This window comes from Impatiens glandulifera, chromosome 8 (assembly GCF_907164915.1).
Source record: "Impatiens glandulifera chromosome 8, dImpGla2.1, whole genome shotgun sequence".
Classification (NCBI taxonomy): domain Eukaryota; kingdom Viridiplantae; phylum Streptophyta; class Magnoliopsida; order Ericales; family Balsaminaceae; genus Impatiens; species Impatiens glandulifera.
In genome coordinates this window covers 18,319,434-18,342,902 of record NC_061869.1, presented here as the reverse complement: position 1 = coordinate 18,342,902, position 23,469 = coordinate 18,319,434, and the positions used below count along the sequence as shown (strand labels likewise).

Sequence of the window (23,469 nt, the reverse complement as noted above, 5' to 3'; positions counted from 1 at the left end):
AACTAGAAATGTAAACAGCTGATAACCAATCCCTAGAGAATAGGCCTCTAAGCATAATTGACTGGACTTGGTCATTAATAATAATAATAATAATAATAATAATAATAATAAAAGACTAACAATAACGACAAACAAAATGACACACAATGACTTGTATGCAAGAAAGGCGAAGAGGCTCGTCACTGATGCTGCCTCGATTCTACTCATCCGGATCTGGTAAACAGGTTATAAAGAGAGAGTGTTTTCCCGAGACAGGATAAAATTGCATTATGAACTAAGACTGCATCGAACGCTCTTGTATTTGCTCCCTTTTACACTTGTATGATGATTAGAACGAAGCTGCCAATTTAGAACGAAACCCATTGACCTCTATTTCTTGGAACCATCATGTGGTCGTGGCAAGTTTGAAATTGCTTGGGCTTTCTGTGGCATGATCTTTTCCCTAGTTTAATCTCAGGTATTAAAAATTGTTCGAAATTGATTCATGGATTTGTTTTAAAATACTCAAATTTCTCTTGAATTGTTGTGAAAATTGTATGATAGGAAGACATATTATTAATCTAATGGCATTTCGGTTGTTCTTGGCTAAAAAATTTTCTTTGACTAGGGAAATGTTCTATATAGTGATGCAAACTCTTGGAGCAACATGTGGAGCTAGAGTGGTTAAGGGTTTTCATCCAAATCTGTATGAAACTTTAGGTGGTGGGGCTAATGTAGTGAATCCTGGTTATACAAAGAGTTCAGGACTTGGGCTAAGATTATTGGATCTTTTGTACTGGTTTACGACACTGTCTTTTCAGCCATTGATGCAAAGAGAAGTGCTAGAAACTCCCATGTTCTTGTAAGAACTTGGCTAAGTTTGCATTAGAAAATTCATCTTGAAATGGTTTTGGATTTGAGTTGTGAATTGAGTTTTTGCAGATTTTGGCTCCACTTTTAATTGGGTTTGCAGTGTTCTTGGTTCATTTGGCTGCCAATGGCATTACTAGAATAGGTATTAACCTAGCAAGGAGTCTTGGAGCTGCAACCATCTACAATAATGACCATAATTGGAATGATCATGTAAGTGTTTGATCAGATAGACAAATCAGATTTGGTTAAATGATTTATTTTGAGCATTTTAAGTTAATTTTTGTTTGAACGTTTTGATTCTCAGTGGATTTTCTAGGTTGGACCATTCATTGGAGCTGCTTTGGCTTCTATGTATTACCAGATTGTCATCAAAGCTATTCTTTTAATGGGGCTTAATTTGGTTTTACTTTAGTTTATTCATTACTTCTTCTCTCTTTAAATTATGTTTGTTTTTTCTATTGTCTTTAATTAATATTATAAAAGACTTGTGTTGGTTAATTGTGTTTGTGTGTAAATTGGTCACTTAATTGTATATTTGGAGTATCACAACTATCAAGGAATATTTCAAGCTCTTTTTCTATATTTTTTAATAATAATAATAATAATAATCTCGTAGTGTTTTGTTTGCGACTAAATTGTTAAAGTCTGTTTGAAAAAATTAAATCAAAATCAATATCGGTTTGTTATAAAATAAATTTTTAAAAATTTTAAAGTTTAGTTCACCCTAATTAAATTCTAGACATTTCATAAACCATTGAATTGGTCATTTCATAAACGGTCTGTTATTTGATTAGTCTAGTTTTATAAATACATTTAAGTCGCAAAGATTAATGCCAAAAAAGAAAAATGATAGAGAGCGCGACTTGAGACAGACTGGGAGAGCGATGCCTAAGTGGGTTGACAGGTAGAATATTCTCTCTCCTATTATTAATTATTTTCTCTATTCTATTATTAATTATTTTCTCTCTCTTCTTATTAAATAATTTTTATCATATAAAATAATAAAAAAAAGAAAAAAGAGACAATAAAAAATATTTAATAAATAAATGAATTGAAAAGTCATAAAAATAAAATAAAAATAAAAGAGATAAATTCATAATTCAACTAATCAGTAATATTAATTAGAGTTTAGGGTTTAGGATTTAGGGTTTAGTATTTAGGATTTAGGCTTTAGAGTTCAGAGTTTAGGGTTTATGATTCAGAGTTTAGGGTTTAGAGTTTAAGATTTAGGGTTTAGAATTTATTTAAACTTATTATTAAAATATTTATTATTAAAATATTTAATGTGAGAGTTTGTTGTAAATTATTGAGTTATTTTAACCGTTAAATGAGAGATAATAAATATCAAATAAATGAGTAAAATAATAATAGTGAGAATATGGATAAATGAGATAATTTAATTTGTAGAGATAGAGAGAAAAATTATTTAATAAGAGGAGAGAGAAATTAATTAATAAGAGGAGAGAGAATATTCTACAATCGTGTTTTAATTATTATTATATTTTTATTTATTTATTAATTCCACATGTCGGGCCACGTAGACCATCGCGCTCCCAGTCGCTGTCTCAGAGTCGCGCTCTCTATCATTCCTCGCCAAAAAAGAAGGAAGAACATGGAAAGAATTTTCATGTTATTTTCTTTATAATATTTTATAAAAATTAGAAATGATACCAGCAATGTATAAATATAAGAGTACCCATTAGCTTTTGATCAAATGTTTGTAACAATTGAACCAAATGCTCAAATAATGGGTGTTTCATAAAAAAAACAAAGACATCATTATTCAATATTAGATAAGACCAGACGATGATACTCAAGGATCCAGTTTTCCAACAATTGCATCATCGTCGGAATAATATTCATCTTCACTCGGCTCAACCTTATTGCTTGAACTCTCCGTTGGTGCAGCACCTACAGCTTCTGTCTTTGCAAATCGCACACAAAAGTCTAAGAAGCAAAACCATTTTGTGACCAATCATTACAAGAAAATATGATTCAGATTTTCGGCTTATTTTGACTTAAGTTTTGTTTCAATCAAAAATCAAATCCTAAATGAACCCAAAACAAATTATGTGTTTTTTCTTCTCATTCAATACATGTTACAGAATGAAAATTAAGGATTGAAGGTTAAATAGTGAACTTTAAGCGGAGAATTAGTTGGAAAAATCAAATGAAAGTATCTAAATTTTAAGTACAGGTAAGATGATTTGTTAAAATATATAACTATGGTCAAGAAAGTATTTCAAGACTATCTTATCCTTAGTGTCATAAGTTGATTAATTTGAAAGGTTAATATTTTTTTATGGATGCTTTTACTATATTACCGAGTTAAATCATGAAGAAAATCTAAGTTATTAAATGGCATAAGTAAAAACTATCCAATGAACTTAATTCAAATAAGGAAATGTAGTATACTTTAGTGGCTAGATTATCAACTTCCTAAGTATAAGGTTGTTGGTTCAACACTTAGCAAATTTCAGACAAAGACAAACACTTAATTAAAATAAGCCCTTATTCATTTAGATTTAATTGATATAATGTTCTATCAAATACCCTCATAAAGCCATTTCCCGAACAGATTTAGCATTCACATGTATTTGCAGGATGGGTTAGAAATAAGAGATTTTGAGTTCTAAGAATTTTATATGGATAAACAAACTCTATCAAACCAATCACAAATAAGTAGTGATAGAAAATGCAAATAAATGAGGATGTTGGAAAACACAATCCCCTTTCACCATTTTATCATATGTTGGAAAAAAACTCGATCACGCATCATCAGTTACGCGACTGCGTGATGGTTCCAAGAAATGGAGGTCGATGGGTTTTGTTCTAAATTAGCAACTTCAGTCTGCTCGGTGGTGGTCGGGGATGGTGGTCGGGGAAACTCAATTGTCTGCATTCAATATGTGGAAGAATATTGCTAAAATTAGGGTTTATGACTTGTTTCCCAGATTCAGATGGGTAGAGTCGAGCTTCTTCGCCTTCCTCGCGTACAAGCCATTGTTCATTGGTGGGTTCACCATTGAGTTCGCCGCTTAGAGTTTAGAGAGAAAGGGGATAAGACCGAGAAAAGTAAAAATTTAGGGAGAAGAGAGAGAAATGAAAGTGAAATATATATATTTTAGTGAATTCTGCAAAGAAAAAAATGCTTTAATCCATTTCACCTCATGGTTCATAAGCATTTATGTAAAAAAGTATATATCTGTAATTAAAAGAAATTTTAAGTTAGAAATAGGAAAAACCTATCTAGGAACATATCCATCTCAACAACCCTTCCATATTGACAAGGGAGGAAAAATAATAAATTTCACGCTTTACAGAACATTAATTGAAAATGATACACTCCCAATGACTTGCAAGCATATTAATAATATGTTTGAACAACAAAATTACACAAGTCTATTCCTAAATATTCTAGGAGAACAATTACAATCAAGAGAAAACAAAATTGAAAAATTAATAAAATCAATAAATGAATTTAAACCAGGTGCATTAAAAATAACCCCAAAAGAAAAAGAAGCTTCACCAAGCTTTCAACCACCTCCGATAATATCTGACTTCAAACTAAGGCCAATGCAAGAATTTGAAAAAAAATTTGAAGACAAATTTAGCAAACTAAGTATCAAAACCTTAGACAAAGAATTCCAGTGGAATGAAAACAAAGACCAAATTAATAGAATTAATAAATGGGCTGATAAACCTATACAAAATAAATTTTACTATAACAGACCAACACCAATGGATGTTTTACATGAAGTATACACAGATACAATTGATAAAATATATGAATAGAATATTGATGAATATTCAAACAAACAAATTTATAATACAATACATAGAATGTTGATGTACTCAACAGTTTGTAAAAATAGTAAAAATTCTGATAAAACAATAGAAACAATGATTGTTGCTGGGTTTACTGGCCAATTAAAAGGTTGGTGGGATAATTATTTTTCCCAAGATGATAGAGATTCTATTCTTAACACTATAAAACAAGAAAACAATAGTCTAACTGAACATGCGGTTTATACATTAGCGATAAATATTATTGAACACTTCACGGGAAGGTTCAGTGATAATAGTGATACAATTAGAACATTATTACAAAATCTAAGGTGTAAAACGCTTTCAAATTTTAGATGGTATAAAGATACCTTTTTAAGTAGAGTTATGGAACTCCCAGAATGTAATAATGCACATTGAAAATCAAAATTTATTGATGATCTTCCTAGCCTGTTTGCTGAAAGAGTTAGAAGGAATCTCAAAAAGAGTCATTCAATGATACCATATGAAACCTATACATATGGTGTATTAATAGATACTTGTATACAAGAAGGGCTAGCCTTATGTAATGAAATAAGGCTAATACAATAAATTAAAAGACAAAGTCAAAGCAAAAGACAATAATTAGGTCAATTCTGCCAACAATTTGGTATAGATAACCCAACATCTAGAAAGGATAGAAGGGTAAAATATAATAAGTTTCATAAATATAGAAAATCAACCCAAAAATACTCAAACATGAAAAAATACGAGGAGGGAAGAAAACTCTAAAATCAAGTCAAAATTTTCAAAAATAATAGGAAGTGCCACAACTGTGGAAAATTTGGACACACATCAAAATACTGTTGGGCAAAAAAAATTAATAATCTTGAAATCCCAGAAGATAAAAAAAGATTAATAATCCAAACTTTACAAAACTCAGAATCTGAAGAATCTGATTCAGATTCAATAAGTAGTAATTCTGAAATAATGAAAACATTTATGAATTAAGCTCAGAAGACTCCGAATGTGAGCCTTGTCGATCAGGATTAAATTGTCCTAAAAAAGAAACAAATAATCTAGATCAAAATCAAAATATTGACGAATCAGAATTATATAGAATCATATCTCAATTCTCAGATATGAAAGTTAATGTTTTAACCTCCAATCATGATTTTGAATTATTAAAAGACATTAGAGACCCATAATTAAGAATGCAGATCATTGATCAGTTCAATTCTGAAGAAGGAACTTCATCCTCTAAAGAAGAAGAAGCTGAGGACAAAAATTAAATTATAATAAATCTTATAATATGAGTGAAGTAATGAACCAAATAAGACACAAAGTTCAAAACAAAGAGGAGAATACAACTCTCAAAAATCTCTACAAAGAAATTAATAATTTTAAAGAAGAAATTAAGATATTAAAAAGGAAGAATATTATACAAGAATCAAGAATAACTAAGCTTGAGGATAAACCGCACGAAAATAATCAATCTAATAACAACAAAACAGAAATTGAAGAAAAATATCTTCTCAAATTTTTTTAATCCACAATAGAAATGGTTAAATCCCAAAAATAGCACATAAGAATATCTCTCCTAATAGATAATCATTATACAAGGTTATTTACTGCTTTTATTGATAGCGGAGCAGATTTAAATGTTATTCAATAAGGACTAATTCCCACTAGGTATTTTCATAAAACGAGCCATACCATATGGCATGTAGGTGGAGATAAACTCCAAATTCAATATAAACTCCAAAAGCCTACATATGTAGTGATAATAAGTGCATTTCTCAAAGTTTTATACTTGCTAAAGATATATCAAATCAGGTCATACTTGGAACCCCATTTTTAAACACCATTTACCCAATTAAGATGATTGATGATAAATGTATTACAGGAACTTTTGAGAAACATGATATTTTTTTAGAATTTATTGTGGAGCCACTTACTAAAATGTTACATAGTATATATGATAATATCAAAGAAAAACAAGATCAAATATATTTTCTAAATCAAGAAATAAGTCTTATAACAATAGATGAAAAACTAGAAAATCTCAAATTACCAGAAAAAATAGCTCTACTAAGAGACTAACTTTCAATAGATATTTGTAATGAACATCCTAATGCATTCTGGGATAGAAAGAAACATATAGTTTCACTACCCTATGAGGAATCTTTTAATGAAAAGAATATTCCTACAAAGGCAAGACCTTGCCAGATGAATTCAGAACATCTAGAATTATGCAAAAAGGAGATAGATACTCTATTACAGAAGGGGTTAATAAGTCCATCATAATCATCCTGGTCATGTACGGATTTCTATGTAAATAAACATTCAGAAATCGAAAGAGGCATACCAAGGTTAGTAATCAATTATAAACCCCTTAACAAGGTATTAAAATAGATTAGGCATCCAATTCCTAATAAAAAGAATCTATTAGATAGACTATATGATAGTTTAATATTCTCAGTGTTTGACTTGAAATTGGGATATTGGCAAATTCAGATTAAAAAATCTGATAGATATAAAACAACATTCAATTCAATGTCCCTATAGGACATTATGAATGGAATGTGATGCCATTTGGATTAAAAAATGCTCCATCCGAATTTCAAAAAATTATGAATAATATCTTCAATCCTTATAGCACATTTATAATTTTTTACATTGATGATATACTAGTCTATTCAAAAACAATTGAAACTCACTTTAAACATTTAAATATGTTTAAAATAATAATAACTCAGAATGAATTAGTAACTTCTAAACCAAAAATGGATCTTTTCAAAACAAGAATAAGGTTTTTAGGTCATATCATTGAAAAGGAAAACATTATTTAAATTAATAGAAACATAGAATTTGCGGAAAAATTCCCGAATATAATCACTAATAAAACACAGTTATAAAGATTTTTAGGCAACCTCAATTATGTGGCTCCGTACTATAATAATCTAACAGAAGATACATCAATCTTATATGATAGACTGAAGAAAAACCCAAAACCATGGTCAAGTCATCATACAGATGCAATTAAAATAATTAAAAATAAAGTAAAAGTGCTTCCTTATTTAATGATAAGTAACCCAAATTGGGAAAAGGTAATTGAGATCGACACCTCTGACATAGGATTCAGTGTAATATTGACTCAATTAGATCCAGAAACAAAACAAGTCTATCTTGTCAGATTCCATTTAGGAAAATGGAACAATTCTCAAAAAAAGTATGCGATAGTCGCCAAAGAAATTTTAGCCAAAGTCAAATGTGTTTTAAAATTCCAAGATGATTTATATAATAAAAAATTTATTATACGAACAGACTGCAATGCAACTAAATTAATGTTCCAAAAAGACTTTAAACATGATGTATCAAAACAAATGTTCGCCAGATGGCAAGCTCATTTAGCCCCATTTGACTTTGAAATAGTATATAAAAAAGGAAATAATCTTCATGAGCGCAAGGGGTTATGAACCTTTCTCTAATAGAGGAAGGGGATCCTCCTCTCTCAAAGGAAGAGGTCGAGGCAGAACACAAGAGATCATATCTCAATATGGTAAACAAAAGCTGATAACAATGGATCTCTCCCAAAATACTGACACTCAAAAGGACAATCCAACGTACGCTAGAATACTGGTAGATGATGAATCAGAATCTAATAATATTGGATTTATGAGAAATGAATATAAAGAAATTATATTTCTCCTAGAAGAAAAAGACTTCAAATAGAAAAGTAAGCCATGGACAATAATGCAAAGGTATTTGGATAATACATCCACACCATCGAGGACTTATAAGTCCCGGATGTTTTACGAACAAATACTTATTCAGATTGGATCACGTGAAATATCACATTTCTCTGGCGCAAATAAAGAAATTTATAATTTCAGCAAAATGATAATAAAAAAGACAATATTCTTAGAAGATTAGGGAATATCCCCAATGAAAGAAAGAGAATTGTCGTTTAATAAAACAGTGACAATCAAATTTAATTATTGGGACTACTATGATGCCTTCACTAAGACACTAAATTATGAGAATAATAAATATAAACATTCCTGGTTCATCAAGGTATGCGCGAATATTTATAGAGGATATATTCCCCATTAGTTCATAAACTGGTTTTACTGTTTTGGTCCTAGCCCAAAGGTTTTACCAGAAAATATCAAGGTCCTATTTGAAAAATGGAGCGATATCTCCCCCCAAGCTAATTTATATAGAAGGAATAGCTTCATGTTTCTTTTTTACAGAATTTTCCATTCCCAGGATTTGGAAATGGATACCTGAATTTTGCTATACCAAAACAGACATTCCCTGTCTATTTAGATCATCCCATTATAAATTTTGGGATAAAATGATGAGAATAGATCAGGAAACGAATGAGCGATTCTAGAAAGAGACAATGGACCTACTTCATAACAAATAAATTAGGTTATCACGACATCTTTTTTCTCAAGCTCAAGATCTCCCAAAACATTTGTTATGAAGTAGACGATAAATGTTTGTCTTGGGTCTTCTCGATATCTTATTTTGAGGAAGTAGAAGATGGAAGTTCGTTTTGGGTGTCCTTAGTTTTCAATAGATAACTGTATCTAAAAAAGTAGATGATAAAAGTTCGTCTTAGGTCTATTCTATATTTTGGTTTCAATCGATTGTTGGCCTTGAAAAATAAGACACTCAGTTTGTGGTAAAGAATAATAAAGAACACAATATATAACGAGGTTCGTCCAATAATGCCTACATCCTCGGGGAGTCGTCCATTCTATTGATATTCCATGGAATAATGGTCCAAGTAACCCTAGGTTACAATGTCTCTATTTATAAGAGTACATCAAAAGTCAAAAGACTAAACTACTTCTCTTAAGCCTAATAAAAGTTTAAAGCCCTTTACAATATATAAACTCTAATAAAATATGAGCCCAAAACCCAACAATCTCCACATTGGAAGAATACCACGCTTATTGAGATGTGATGAATAAATTACAAATTCAACAATCTCCACCTTGATGAATTTCACGTCCCTTAAGAAATACACGAGTCGTACTCATCAATCTCTAACATGACAAAAGTCAAGCCATCAAAAAATAAGTGGGTTAATACTTCAATCTTCACCTTTGCTCGAGCCATTCATTAGATAACTTTTCGTATCTCCACTTCCAATCAAGCTCAAGATCTCACAAAACATTTGTCACTCATCTTGCCTTGAACGTTGCATACTCAACCAATTTGAACCTCATACATCTCCTTGACCAAATTAGCTTACAATCTGCTAGTTTCTTGAATCCAAAAATGCCTAGCAATCCAAGAATATTATATAAAGATTCACCATCTCTTATCAATTGTCTTCACCAATATTATAAATGATCATTTATAGTTTCTCCGAAAGAAATTGCGAATATTCTTCCATTGAATTGATCGGACATCTCATCTAGCCCCTTTTTCATGATTAGGAATCTCATTCAAGGTCTCAATCATCTAATCTATGATCCACAATGTATAGACATTAAGATAGAATAAAAGAAGTAACAAAATCATCACCTTCGAATTAATCGAGTCTCCCATCTAGCCCTTCATGAGTAGGAATCCCAATCTAGGTTTTTATTTATCTTCTCACATTAGAAGATAATGCAATGATTTTTTCTTGGTCGTTTGAGAGTTGCTCTCAAGATGTCTTCACCTCAACTTATAAGTGTCTTTCATTAGTCTTCCTCTTCCTGGTCTTTCATTCATTATATGTGTTAACTAGAATTGTTTCAATCCTTAATCACCGCCAACTCAATGCAATCTTGCAATTTGGCCTGAAGGATTGCCCTATCAACATGTCGACATTGTTGTCGATGGTAAACACCATATAAATAACAACTTTCCATACTCAACCATGTTTTTGTCAAGTATAAAATCACATAATATCACCACTGTCTTCATCTTGATTAGTTCTTCCAATAAGATAAGGTCATAACCAAAAAGATACAAACTTTTTGGTCCCAATCAAGTCAAATAAAATTAAATTAGGCAGTAAGCCCCATAAAAAAAATTAGAGACGTCCAAACCTTGATCCGACCATTAAAAATGTAGAAGAATGAGTTACCAACCCTCTCGACAAAGTTTCAGCGCAATCGGGCTTCGTTTGAATCTACGATCGTCAATTTGATGAACCCTGTACGGCTGTAGGTGAAAATCTGCTGGTAGATTTTCTCTCTACCCCTCTTTTAATTTGACTTTTTCAATAACCATTTCCAAAGAAAAATCTCTTCAAACTTATTTTAGCTGAGAATTTCTTCAAGTCAAACTCTCGACATAGTGAAATAATGTCACACATGTATACCAAGACAAAAATTGGTTATTATAAAATCTCAAACTAATTTTCAACAAGCATGAAGATGTTCGTTTGTTCTCCACATTCTTCTAGCCAAATCCTGTATAGAAAGAATCTAACAAAACATGTATATGATTAGTGCACCATTAACTCATACCTTAGAATTATCATTCTTGGTAGAACCGTTGAGGCATCAACTCCCACTTGACAAATTCGCACCAGCACTTACCGGGATTTTCAATCAAAACTTACTCACAAGGTTGATGCAAATCCAAATCCGGACCTTAAATACACATATCAAAAACACACTCTTGCAAACAAAAATTAAAGCCACCTGCTTTAATTAGAAAACCCTTTACATATTGCATTAACTGTTTTGCACAATCTGCAACATCGAATAAGCACTCCACCTTTATCAACTTTAATTTTCAATCTCCCCATTGACAAATATCAAATCTCTTAGAAGATAAATCACAAATCTCCATATTTGAGAAATTCAAGTCAAACAAGACTCAATAGAAATCCAAGATCAAAACATACAAAGCTTTGAAAATTTGATTAAAATCAAACAAGACTTACTTGTGAAAATTGAAATCAAATAGGTCTTAAACCTATTTTATGAAATCAAACGAGACTTAAATAAAAGTCTTAGTTTAAAAAGTCTTAATTGTTGACTGCTTCAAAGATTCTTGGCTCCTCTCTATATATTATATTATATCATAATATAATATTTATTTATATGAAATATATAGAGAGATATATATGGAATATATATGGATATATATTTTTTCTTTTTTATATTTTTAATAGACCATATCTCCCAAATTAAAATAAGTCAAAATAATATGTTTCATTTTCTTCATTCTGGTGTCGCCGCCTACACGACCCATTGTCTTCTTTTTCTCTTCTTCTCAAGACATCGTCACCTAAAACTAAGAAATATTTTAATGATCGTTGACATCTCCTTAGCAATTAAAGATTTATACTCAAATCTTCACAGCGACTAAATCTTCTGCAACCAATGTCGTTTTCTCAAATAACCAACAATCTTCAACAAAAACATAAATATCTAACAATTTTTTCAATGGTGGTTAGGGTTTCCATTAAATCTTCACAAAAAGAATAGGTTAAACATTCTCTAATACCACTTGTTGAGAAAAGATCTAATCTAAACACACAATAAAATAAGATTTAAAGATAAAGTGATAAATAATAATAAAGAACACAAGATATAACGAGGCTCGACCAATAATGCCTTCATCCTCGGGAAGTCGTCCATTTTATTGATATTCCGTGGAATAATGGTTCAAGTAACCCTAGGTTACAATGTCTCTATTTATAGAAGTACATTAAAAGCCAAAAGACTAAACTACTACTCTTAAGCCCAATAAAGGTTTAAAGCCCTTTACAATATATAAACTCTAATAAAATATGAGCCCAAAACCCAACATTTTATGTCGCTAAAGGGAAATATCGACAATAAACATGTTTATTTTCTTTGTTTGTTTAATATTATTATTATTCTAGCCTGATTAAATTTTGTGAAAAGTTTTTTAACTCGAGTAGATTTCAAATTTTAACTCTATCCTTAAGTTAGTTATAGATAAAATAATAATTACTTATATAAACTAACAGAACATATAATAGGAAAAAAAATAGAGAGGGTTGAGGAGTTTAAAAAAGAAGAAACAAAACAGACCACTATAGTCCAACTTTTTCTTCCAACAACTAAACAGAGAAATACAATACATTCTTTTATTTTTATTTTTATTTTAATATGAAATAAATATACTATTTTAACTTTATTTTGTATTCTCATTTCATAAATTTATCAACATATATAATTCAAATTCTATCTCATTAGTTATGTTTTGTTCATTATTAAAACATTTTAATTTTTAACTTTTAAATGTTTTGAAATGTACACTCGATCAAATTAATATCCAAATGATTCCCAACCAGTGTTGGAAGATAGTTTTTTTTAACTCCTAGAATGATTGCCTCATAATTTATAATATTGAGATTATCTAACTTAATTATTGGAATCTTATAATTGTTTATTTTCTTTTATTCGGTTTCTCTTTTTAAGTGAAAATAAATATTAAATTGTATTTCCTTATCTTTATAATAGGGTGTCATTATAAAATAATTATAAAATAAATATAAACGAGTAATTTATATATTTTTTAGTTATTTATGAAATAATTTGATTTTATAAATTTATGGACTATCACAACTGTAATTGACTCATACAACAATATATAATATAGGTTAGAGTACCATTATTTATAAAGGTAAGCTTAGACAATGTTGGAAAAATAGTGTCTTAATTAATGAAATTAAAAATAAAAAGTAGAAGTTGAGTAATTTTTATCTTTTTAAGGTTCATATAAAATTAATTAATTGCAATTTATTTTTCAAAATTCGAGATAAGTAACCATACTTTCGTACATACATAAATGAGTAATATAAAAATCGATCGAACATAGTAAAAAATAATAGTAAGAATCTATAGGACGTAAAATACATGAGAACATGTAAATAGAGTTAAAATGGACCTTGATCCAAAGATTGGGCCGATAAGGCCCAAGCGCATACTAAAAGGAAATCCTAACTGTATGTATAAATAGAACTAAGCTTCTCTAGCCGCACACCTCTCAAAGTGTTACATCCTCGAAAGAAGCCTCCTTGCCACAACAATGCTAAATTGAATTTTTGACTTCGAGAAGTGACATTGAGTTTTCATTATGTGTCGTCATTTTCTACTATAAGGATCTGCAAAAGGTATGCGTTGTCAACATTAAGAAACGGATCTTCATTTTGGGTTGCAAGTTTCACTTGCGTTTAAAATTTTCTGCTTTATAGTTCATTTTGATCGATCTCTGCTAATTTATTTTTTAAATTGTAGCCGCGAGATTTCACATGGATACCGTTAGATTCATTGTCAATTCAATCATCGATATGAGAGATTGCTTATTAAGGAGCTATTTAGACACATCTCTGATTTTTGAGAAGCTAATGAAACATATTTCTATGTATTCAAGACTAAATCAAGGGATAGAAGCTCTTAGTATACTTTATCCAACCTATCGTCCCATGTAGCTTCAATGGAAAATAGTTAAATGAATAGAGTAGTACTAGAAGTGAAATAAGTCTAAATTACATGACTCCACGAGAGAGATAAAGTAAAGTCTTTGTCATGTATTCATCTCCGACAAGACACGATTTGTAATAGATAGTAATCTCACAATGATCCTTGTATGTAATCATTTGTAAAAATATTAAAAATATAAATTACATGTCATTTGGATGGGTTCACATTAACTTTTGTACAATGTAAGTTCAATTCATTAAAATAGATCATATTTTATATTATTAATTTTAAATAATATAAAAAATAAAACTATTAAAAAACTATTTTTCAGAAAAACGATTCAATAATAATAATTAATAACTCGAGTTCAACATGACTTGATTGAACGTTTGGTTTATTTTAGGACCGATTATTTATAATTAATCACTTAATCATTCGAAAATAAGTTAATAATGATTTACAATTAATTAATTACCTAGACTTCTACACCAACTAAAGAATTAGAATTATTTAGAACATAAAATATAATAACTAAAGGATATTATTGTCATTTTTATCTTTTTAATATGTTAATCCAAATATTTAAAATACAACTAACCAAAATAAATTCAATAAGAAAAAGGAAGGGTTAAAAAGTATAAGCCTAAAAAGCTATAATCTAAACCCCTTAAGAACATGAACATGAGATTACATTTATTCAAACACATTAGATAAATCATAAATTTAAAATTAATATATTATCATTATCTCACATTCACTCTTACCATTAAAGGAAAAAGTATTTGTATTATTTAATATGAAAAATATTATTAAATTACATAAAATATTTTTAAGTGACAAATTGATGAAAAAAAAGGTACTTTCCATTATTTTTTAGATCAAGTTACAAAACTTTTTGACGAATTTTTAGTAAAAACTATAATTGGTTTTAATTTTTAATAAAATAAAAAAATATTATAAAAAATTAACTTCAATTACAATTTTGTTTTTTCAATATTAAGATACACGGTTAAACAATCTTACTATAATAATTAAATTAATTGATTTTATATAATATAAAATTTATTTAATACAGATAAAGTTTATAAATATATTATCAGTTTAATTTATTTTATCTTTTTAAAAGTATTTAATTTTATATTATTAAATATAATAAATTAAAAACTAAATAGACGTATCCTTAATTTATATTTATCCACTATATATAATATTGAAAGGTTGATGTTTTGCTTAAATATTTATAAATTAAATACATTAATACAAATCTTAAAAAGAATAATTAGGAAATATAGCGATAATAATCTAATTTATTTTAATTTCATTTAAATAACAAAATAAAATCATTACTTTAATATAAGAACTTAGAATGACACAACACTCCCCTTGTCACAACCTTAGTTGCTGACTCTCGGCCTGACTAACTTCAGTGCAGGTCAGGACCGAGAGGATGTGCCCAGAAAAGAGCCAAGTGTGGAGCTCGGGCACCAGACCAGAGATACCAATTCATGCGTGTGGGGGCCTTGGCATAGGTGCGGAAAAGTGTGCAGGAAGAAGCAGGCAACCGAAAGAAGTTAGTCTGGCTGAAGCAGGGGACCGAGAGAAGGTAGCCTGGCAGACGCATCCGACCGAGGGGAAAGAGCAGACCGAGGACCGAAGCGCTTCAGCATGGGCCGGATCATTGTGCATGGGTCAGGCCTCGACCAGGGATTGAGCCTTGGGCCGGTTTTGGACCGATACATGTCCCGATCCACTGGGCGACCGAAGAAAGGCGCAGCGCTAAGTCAAAGATGGAAGAAGTCTTGGCCAAGACCGAGTATCTCGGGAAGGCCCGGTCAAAGTCCCTATATTTTCGGAGGAATAAGTCTTAGATGAATTATTCAGCATAGACTTAGGCAAAGTTTGTTGTACACGTTTTTCTACTCCTATATATATCTTTAGAGGAGGCAACCCTAAGGCATTTAATCAAGAAATCGATCAAGTCATCAATCAAGAACTAAAGAGATATTCTTGAGCCTAGGGATTGTGCCTACCCGTGGGTTCCTTGTATTTTCATTGGTTGTGTGTGAATCAATAATAAGATACAGGGTTGGCTTCGGCGGTAATATTGTGTTGCCTCTTTATTGCTGTTTTCTATCTTCTTTATATTCTGTTCGTTCTTGGAGAAATATATCTTTGTTGGGCAGTTTGTTTACTTAGGAGAAAATATTAAGTATCGAGTTGGCTGACCAGGTTCTTGCGAGGAGAGCCTGAGCCGGACAAGGGTTAGCCAAAGTTGTGAATTTGGTGTGTTTTTCTGCATTAGACAGACCCTTCGTAACAGTTGGTATCAGAGCATAGCGACATATATTTTGGGCGAAAGAAAATAATGAAGAAGACTAGTAGCAGCAGCCGTGCGATCCAAGAAGACTTCGAAGCCGAAACGGACACGCGGCTGACCGAGCTCGAGGAGCTCATAGACATGCCTGCAGAGGAAAACGAGCCCTCCTTGTTCGCACAGGTGGGCGAGTTGAAGGCGCAATGGAAGACTGCTCAGATGAGTATTGGGCGTATGATCGACATGCTTGAGCAGAAGCAGATCCCTAGGCAGACCGCACTCATCTCACGGATAAAAGAACTTGAGATTGAGGTGTGATTGCTTAGGCGCGCGGCTGGTTCAGATCCCCCGATCGCAGCAGCTCCTTCGACGAAATTTAAGGTACCCGAGCCCTGTTCATTCGGAGGAGCCAGGAGCGCTAAGGAGATAGAGAATTTCCTTTGGGATATGGAAGTCTATTTCGAGACCTCCAAGATCCCTGAAGATAAGAAGGTGTCGGTAACTAGTATGTATCTCGTAGGCGATGCCAAGCTTTGGTGGAGAGCCCGCCTTTCGGATGATGCTAGTGCGATGCGCGACAAGATCGACACCTAGGAAGTAATGAAGCGAGAACTGAAGGAGCAATTCCTCCCGGGGAATGCTTCTTGGCTAGCCCGCGAGTCCCTCCACCGACTACGCCATACTGGTTCCACAAGAGAGTATGTAAAAAGCTTCAGTTCCCTTATGCTTGGCATCCGTGATATGTCAGAGCAAGACAAGCTGTTCAACTTTTTAGCCGGACTGCAACTGTGGGCCCAAACCGAGCTAAGAAGATTGGATGTGAAAGACCTACCTTCAGCCATAGCTGGGGCCGATCGGTTAACCGATTTCAAAACAATTGGCTCAGTCAGCATCGAGCTAAGTAAGCCCTCTTCCAGAGACAGGGGGAAGGGCAAAGTCCAAGGTAGAGACCGAGGACCAGGGGGAAAGACAAGTCATAACCGACGCAAGAGTACCGGTCATGACCGAAAGAAAACAGATTCGGACCGAGGGAGTAAATCCGGTCCAGACCGAAGACAAGTTGGATGCTACCTGTGCAATGGTGATCACCTGATGCGGGAATGCCCCCAGCGCGGAAGGGTTAGTGCGATCCAGGGTCAAGAGGAGGACCGAGACGTGGTGCCTTCTAGGGTGAACCCGCTGCAGATGCTTGGTGCAATGCAGGCCGGTGCCCATGTGCCACACAAGGCCCGTGGCTTGATGTATGTGAAGATCAAGATCAATGGGAAGGAAGTTATGGCTATGGTTGACACCGGTGCAACCCATAACTTTGTTGCTGATAGAGAGACCAACAGATTTGGGCTAGAGATTGCTCAATACCGCTCTCGGATGAAGGCGGTGAATTCAGAAGCTCAGCCAGTCAAAGGGCAGGCCACGACTGAGTTACAAATTGGGTCATGGAAGGGTCGGGTGGAATTCATGGCCATCCCCCTTGATGATTTCGACGTCATCCTAGGAATCGAATTCCTAGTCGCGGCTCATGTGGCTGTTATGCCACACTTGGGTGGAATTTTCATTGCGGCACCAGAGAATCCATCCTTCATAGCGGGACGCTATGAGGCAGCCAAAGAGAAGAAGACAACCTTGCTCTCTGCCATGCAGCTCAAGAAGGGATTGAGGCGTGGAGAGCACACTTACGTGGCGACATTAGTGGAGATGAAGCCAGACGTATACTCGGAGGTGCAGAGGAAAGTTGTAGATTTGATGGGGCGGTTTGAAGATATCATGCCGCCCAAGTTACCTAAGGTGTTGCCTCCGAAGAGGAACATCGACCACAAAATAGAGCTGGAACCCGGGGCAGTGATACCGGCGAAGGCTCCTTATCGGATGGGTCCATCCGAGCTGGTGGAATTGAGGAAGCAGCTGACCGAGATGTTGGAAGGTGGGCTGATTCGACCGAGCAAAGCTCCATATGGGTCTCCCATTCTGTTCCAAAAGAAGACGGACGGCTCCTTGCGGATGTGTGTGGATTACCGTGCCCTCAATAAGGTAACAGTCAAAAACAAAGATCCGATCCCAAACGTGTTAGATTTGTTTGATAAATTAGCATAGGCACGGGTCTATTCGAAGATCGACTTGAGATCAAGGTACTGGAAGGTTAGGGTGGCGACCGAAGATGTGGCCAAGACTACGTGTGTGACTCGCTATGGGTCATATGAGTTCCTAGTTATGCCTTTCGGCCTAACCAATGTGCCTGCCACGTTCTGCAACCTAATGAATGATGTCTTGTATGAAAGGTTAGACTTGAGCGTTGTAGTCTACCTTGATGACATCTTGGTCTATAGTGCCTCGGCCGAGGAGCACTATAGCCACTTGGAGTGGGTGTTTGAGAAGCTGCGAGAGCACCACCTCTACATAAACAAGGGCAAATGCGAGTTCTGTTTAGAGTAGGTCAATTTCTTGGGGCATATCGTGGGACATGGTGAAATCCGGATGGATCCAGCCAAGGTTGTTGCTATCGAGAAGTGGCCACGACCGAGCCGAGCGACTGAGCTACGGTCCTTCCTCGGTCTTGCCAACTATTATCGCCGGTTCATTAAAGATTATTCCAAGATGACCGGGCCCCTCACAGATTTGCTAAAGAAGGACCGAGAGTGGGTCTGGTCCGACAGATGTGAAGAAGCATTTACTGCCCTGAAGCACGCGGTCGCGACTGAGCCCGTGTTGCAACTGCCACACTTTGACAGGCCTTTTGAAGTACATACCGATGCATCCGACCGAGCGTTGGGTGGGGTGCTGATGCAGGAGAGGCATCCGGTTGCATTCGAAAGTAGAAAGTTCAAGGATGTTGAGACTCGATATTCAACTCATGAGAAAGAGATGGTGGCGATCGTGCATTGCCTTGAGGCATGGCGCCACTATCTTTTGGGCACCAAGTTTGTGGTGGTCACCGACAACGTGGCTAACACTTATTTCAAGACTCATAAGAAGTTGTCCCCTAAACAAGCGAGGTGGCAGGAATTTCTCAGCGAGTTTGATTTCGAATGGCTGCACCGGCCCGGGAAGAGTAATGAAGTGGCCGATGCACTCAGTCGCATGACGACCGAGGAATATGTGGCAGCCTAGACACTGGTGGAGGCAGGGTTCATGGATGAGATCCGTGAAGCTGCCAAGAATGATGCTGCTTACCAAGCTACGGTGAAGCAGGTGCTTGCGAGAGAAAGCATGAAATATTGGCTAGAAGATGGTCTGCATTTTGCCGAAGGAGGGCGCGCGGTCGTTCCAACCGGGCCCTTGCGTCAGAAACTACTTAGAGAGACCCATGATCCACAATGGGCCGGTCATCCTGGAGTAGGCAGAATGATGGCGCTTCTTTCACGGTCCTACCTATGGAGCAAAATGTTGGAGGGCGTGGAATTTTATGTCAAGACGTGTCTAGTGTGTCAACTAGACAAGACCGAGAAGAGGAGACAAGCGGGCTTGCTACAGCCCTTGCCCATACCTGATAGACCGTGACAGTCTATTTCCTTAGATTTTATTCTCGGTTTTCCCAAGGTGGAGGGGAAGACTTCGGTCCTAGTTGTGGTGGACAGGTTTTCGAAGTACGCGGTCTTCATACCAGTGTCCAAGGTGTGTTCAGTCGAGACCGCAACTGACTTACTGTTCCGGAATGTTGTAAAAAAATTCGGAGTGTCGGTTGACATTGTGAGCGACTGGGACGCTCGGTTCACTGGCAGGTTCTGGACTTCTCTTTTCAATTTGATGGGGTCAAAACTCAAATTCTCTACGGACAATCACCCGCAGACTGATGGCCAGACGGAGAGAATCAACCAAGTGCTCGAGGAGTACTTGCGGCATTATGTGACAAGCAGCCAAGAGAATTGGCTCGACTTGCTAGACGTTGCACAGTTTAGTTACAACTTGCATCAGTCTTCATCAACGGGCCAGAGTCCGTTTGAGATAGTGTTGGGGTCCAACCCAATACCCCGCACACAGTGGCTTCAAGGAACGGTGGGGGTGATTGTCCCGCTTCATACCGCTTCGCCAAGCTCAAGCAAGAGATGTTGGACTTGGCTCGAGAGAGCATGGAGAAGGCTCAAAAGCGTATGAAGAAGTATGCTGATGCGGGTAGAAGAGAAGTGGAATTCCAGGTCGGAGATCAGGTCTTGTTGAAGCTGACTCCACAGATTTAGAAGCGGATAAGTGCTAAGAATCGGTAGCGAGCACTAATACCTAAGTATAACGGGCCTTTTCAAGTGTTGAAGAGGGTCGGTCGGGTGGCCTATCGGTTGTCTCTTCCAGACCGGTTGAAGATCCATCCTACATTCCACGTGAGCTATTTGAAGAAGTTTCACGAGGGCATGGACGATGGTACCAGGGTGCAGGCTAGGCGAGCTCCACCCGTGGTGCAGTATGAGACCGAAAAGAAAGTGGCCCAGATTCTGGATCACAGGACAGCCGGTCACAGTGTCAAGAACAGGCTCACGGACTTCTTAGTCCAATGTCATGGAGAGAGCCGAGAAGGTGTTACATGGGTACGTAATACTAACCTGTGGCAGTTCGCGGATAAGGTGCAGGCGTACTTGACGAGTAAGGGTCTAGTGGAGAAACACTCAACGCGGACGTTGAGTCTGTTGGGTGGGAGTGGTTTGTCACAACCCTAGTTGCTGACTCTCGGCCTGACTAACTTTAGTGCAGGCCAGGACCGAGAGGATGTGCCCAGAAAAGAGCTAAGTGTGGAGCTCGGCCACCAGACCAGAGATACTAAGGCACGCGTGTGGGGCCTTGGCATAGGTGTAAAAGTGTGCAGGAAGAAGCAGGCGACCGAGAGAAGGTAGCCTGGCTGAAGTAGGGGACCGAGAGAAGGTAGCATGGCAGACGCATCCGACCGAGGGGAAAGAGCAGACCGAGGACCGAAGCGCTTCAGCATGGGCCGGATCATTGTGCATGGGTCAGGCCTCGACCAGGGATTGGGCATTGGGCCGGTTTTGGACCGATACATGTCCCAATCCACTGGGCGACCGAAGAAAGGCGCAGCGCTAAGTCAAAGATGGAAGAAGTCTTGGCCAACACCGAGTATCTCGGGAAGGCCCGGTCAAAGTACCTATATTTTCGGAGGACTAAGTCTTAGATGAATTATTCAGCATAGACTTAGGCAAAGTTTGTTGTACACGTTTTTCTACTCCTATATATATCTCTAGAGGAGGCGACCGTAAGGCATTCAATCAAGAAATCGATCAAGTCATCAATCAAGAACTAGAGAGATATTCTTGAGCCTAGGGATTGTGCCTACCCGTGGGTTTCTTGTATTTTCATTGGTTGTGTGTAAATCAATAATAAGATACAGGGTTGACTTCGGCCGTAATATTGTGTTGCCTCTTTATTGATGTTTTATATCTTCTTTATATTCTGTTCGTTCTTGGATAAATATATCTTTGTTGGGCAGTTTGTTTACTTAGGTGAAAATCTTAAGTATCGAGTTGGCTGATCAGGTTCTTGCGAGGAGAGCCTGAGCCGGACAAGGGTTAGCCAAAGTTGTGAATTTGGTGTGTTTTTCCGCATTAGACAGACCCTTCGTAACACGCCCTTACCACTTAACTTACTCTATTAACTTAAGTTATTTTAAAAAAAATAAAATGTTAAATAGTGACATATTTATAAATAGAAAAACTATGATTTAAGATGAAACTTACTACGAAATTTCGTACATCAAAACGGTAAATTTGTTAATTAAAACCATAAAATATTAAAGCTAAATAACATTGGAGATAAAAAAAAACTTCAAACTTTTCTTTTTATTTTATTTTTATTTGTGTGAATATTAAAATCTCAAAATATTTACACAAAACTATGTATATATAATATGACAAAAAGTACTTTGTTAATTTTTATTTTTTATATAGTCTAAGTTAATTATTTAAAATTTAAGTAGGTTTATTAAACTAGAATATTGGAGTTCATTTTCAGGATTGCAAATTAAAATATTATAATATATTTAATTTAAAAAAAATGGTTCAAAAACAATAAAGCTAATAGTTTGTTTGAACTCATTCCAGACTTAAAAATTTTAATTATTTTAAATTTTTTGTTTTGATTAAACATGATCACAATAGTTGTCCAATATCATTAAAGACATGCGGGATGCTTTTGGGGTAGCTGTTCTTGTGAATTAGCCCAAGAACAACAAACTCGATTTTTGGATTTTTAAAATTTAAATTTGGGTTTTTTTGTTTAAAGTTGATCAACAGATTCTAACCTAAACTGGAAGCTTGGAAATGATCTTAGGATTTATTTCCAATCCTAAAATTCAACAACCAGACAATATTAAAGCTTATAAAAGTTGAAATATAAAAAATTCAAATTTAAACTGGAAGTATGAATTAAAGAGTAATTGAAAGTATATCAATGATTGGAGAACACTCCTTAGACCTTATAGAAGCTTTTGGGATCCTTAATGCAAGCTTTAGAGTCTTATGTAAAGATTTCAAAAAATCTGAAAATTTATGATTTTCTTTGATTTATAGTTGGAGATTGGAATAAAAGCTCAGTTTGAGGTTACGAGGGTTGACGTTAAAGAAGCTTTGTTTAGTATTGATGGGAATAAAAGCATGGGTCCTGATGGGTTTAATGCACAGTTCTTCAAAGACAATTGGTCGGTTGTGGGTAGAGACGTTACTGATGGGGTTTTGGAGTTTTTCAAGAACAAGAAGATGTTAAAGCAATGGAATGCAGCGGTCCTAACCTTGATCCCCAAAACTAATGTACTCGAGAAAGTACAAGATTTCAGACTAATTTCCTACTGCAATGTGATTTATAAAATAATTTCAAAAATCATTTCTAAACGATTTTAAAATGTCATGGGAAAAATTATAAATCTTAACCAATTTGCATTCATCCCCGGTAGGACAATCTCTCATAATATTCTTCTCATGCAGAGCCTTTTAAAAGGCTACGGGAAAAAGAAAATATTCCCAAGAGTGACTTTCAAAATGGATATCAAGAAAACTTTCGACTTTGTTAGATGAGAAGCCATTTGGGAGTTTCTGGTTGTATCTACCTTTCCTATGATTTTTATTGAATGGATTATGTAGTGTGTTTCATCATCCTACTTTGTTGTTAGCGTCAATGGAGTCCACGGAGGCT

At 34.9% G+C, this 23,469-nt stretch overlaps 1 pseudogene; it reads left to right on the top strand.

Annotated features, from left to right (window-relative positions):
- Positions 1-563: 563 nt before the first annotated feature.
- On the top strand, positions 564-1,264 carry LOC124913123 (annotated as a pseudogene).
- The last annotated feature ends 22,205 nt before the right edge of the window (positions 1,265-23,469 follow it).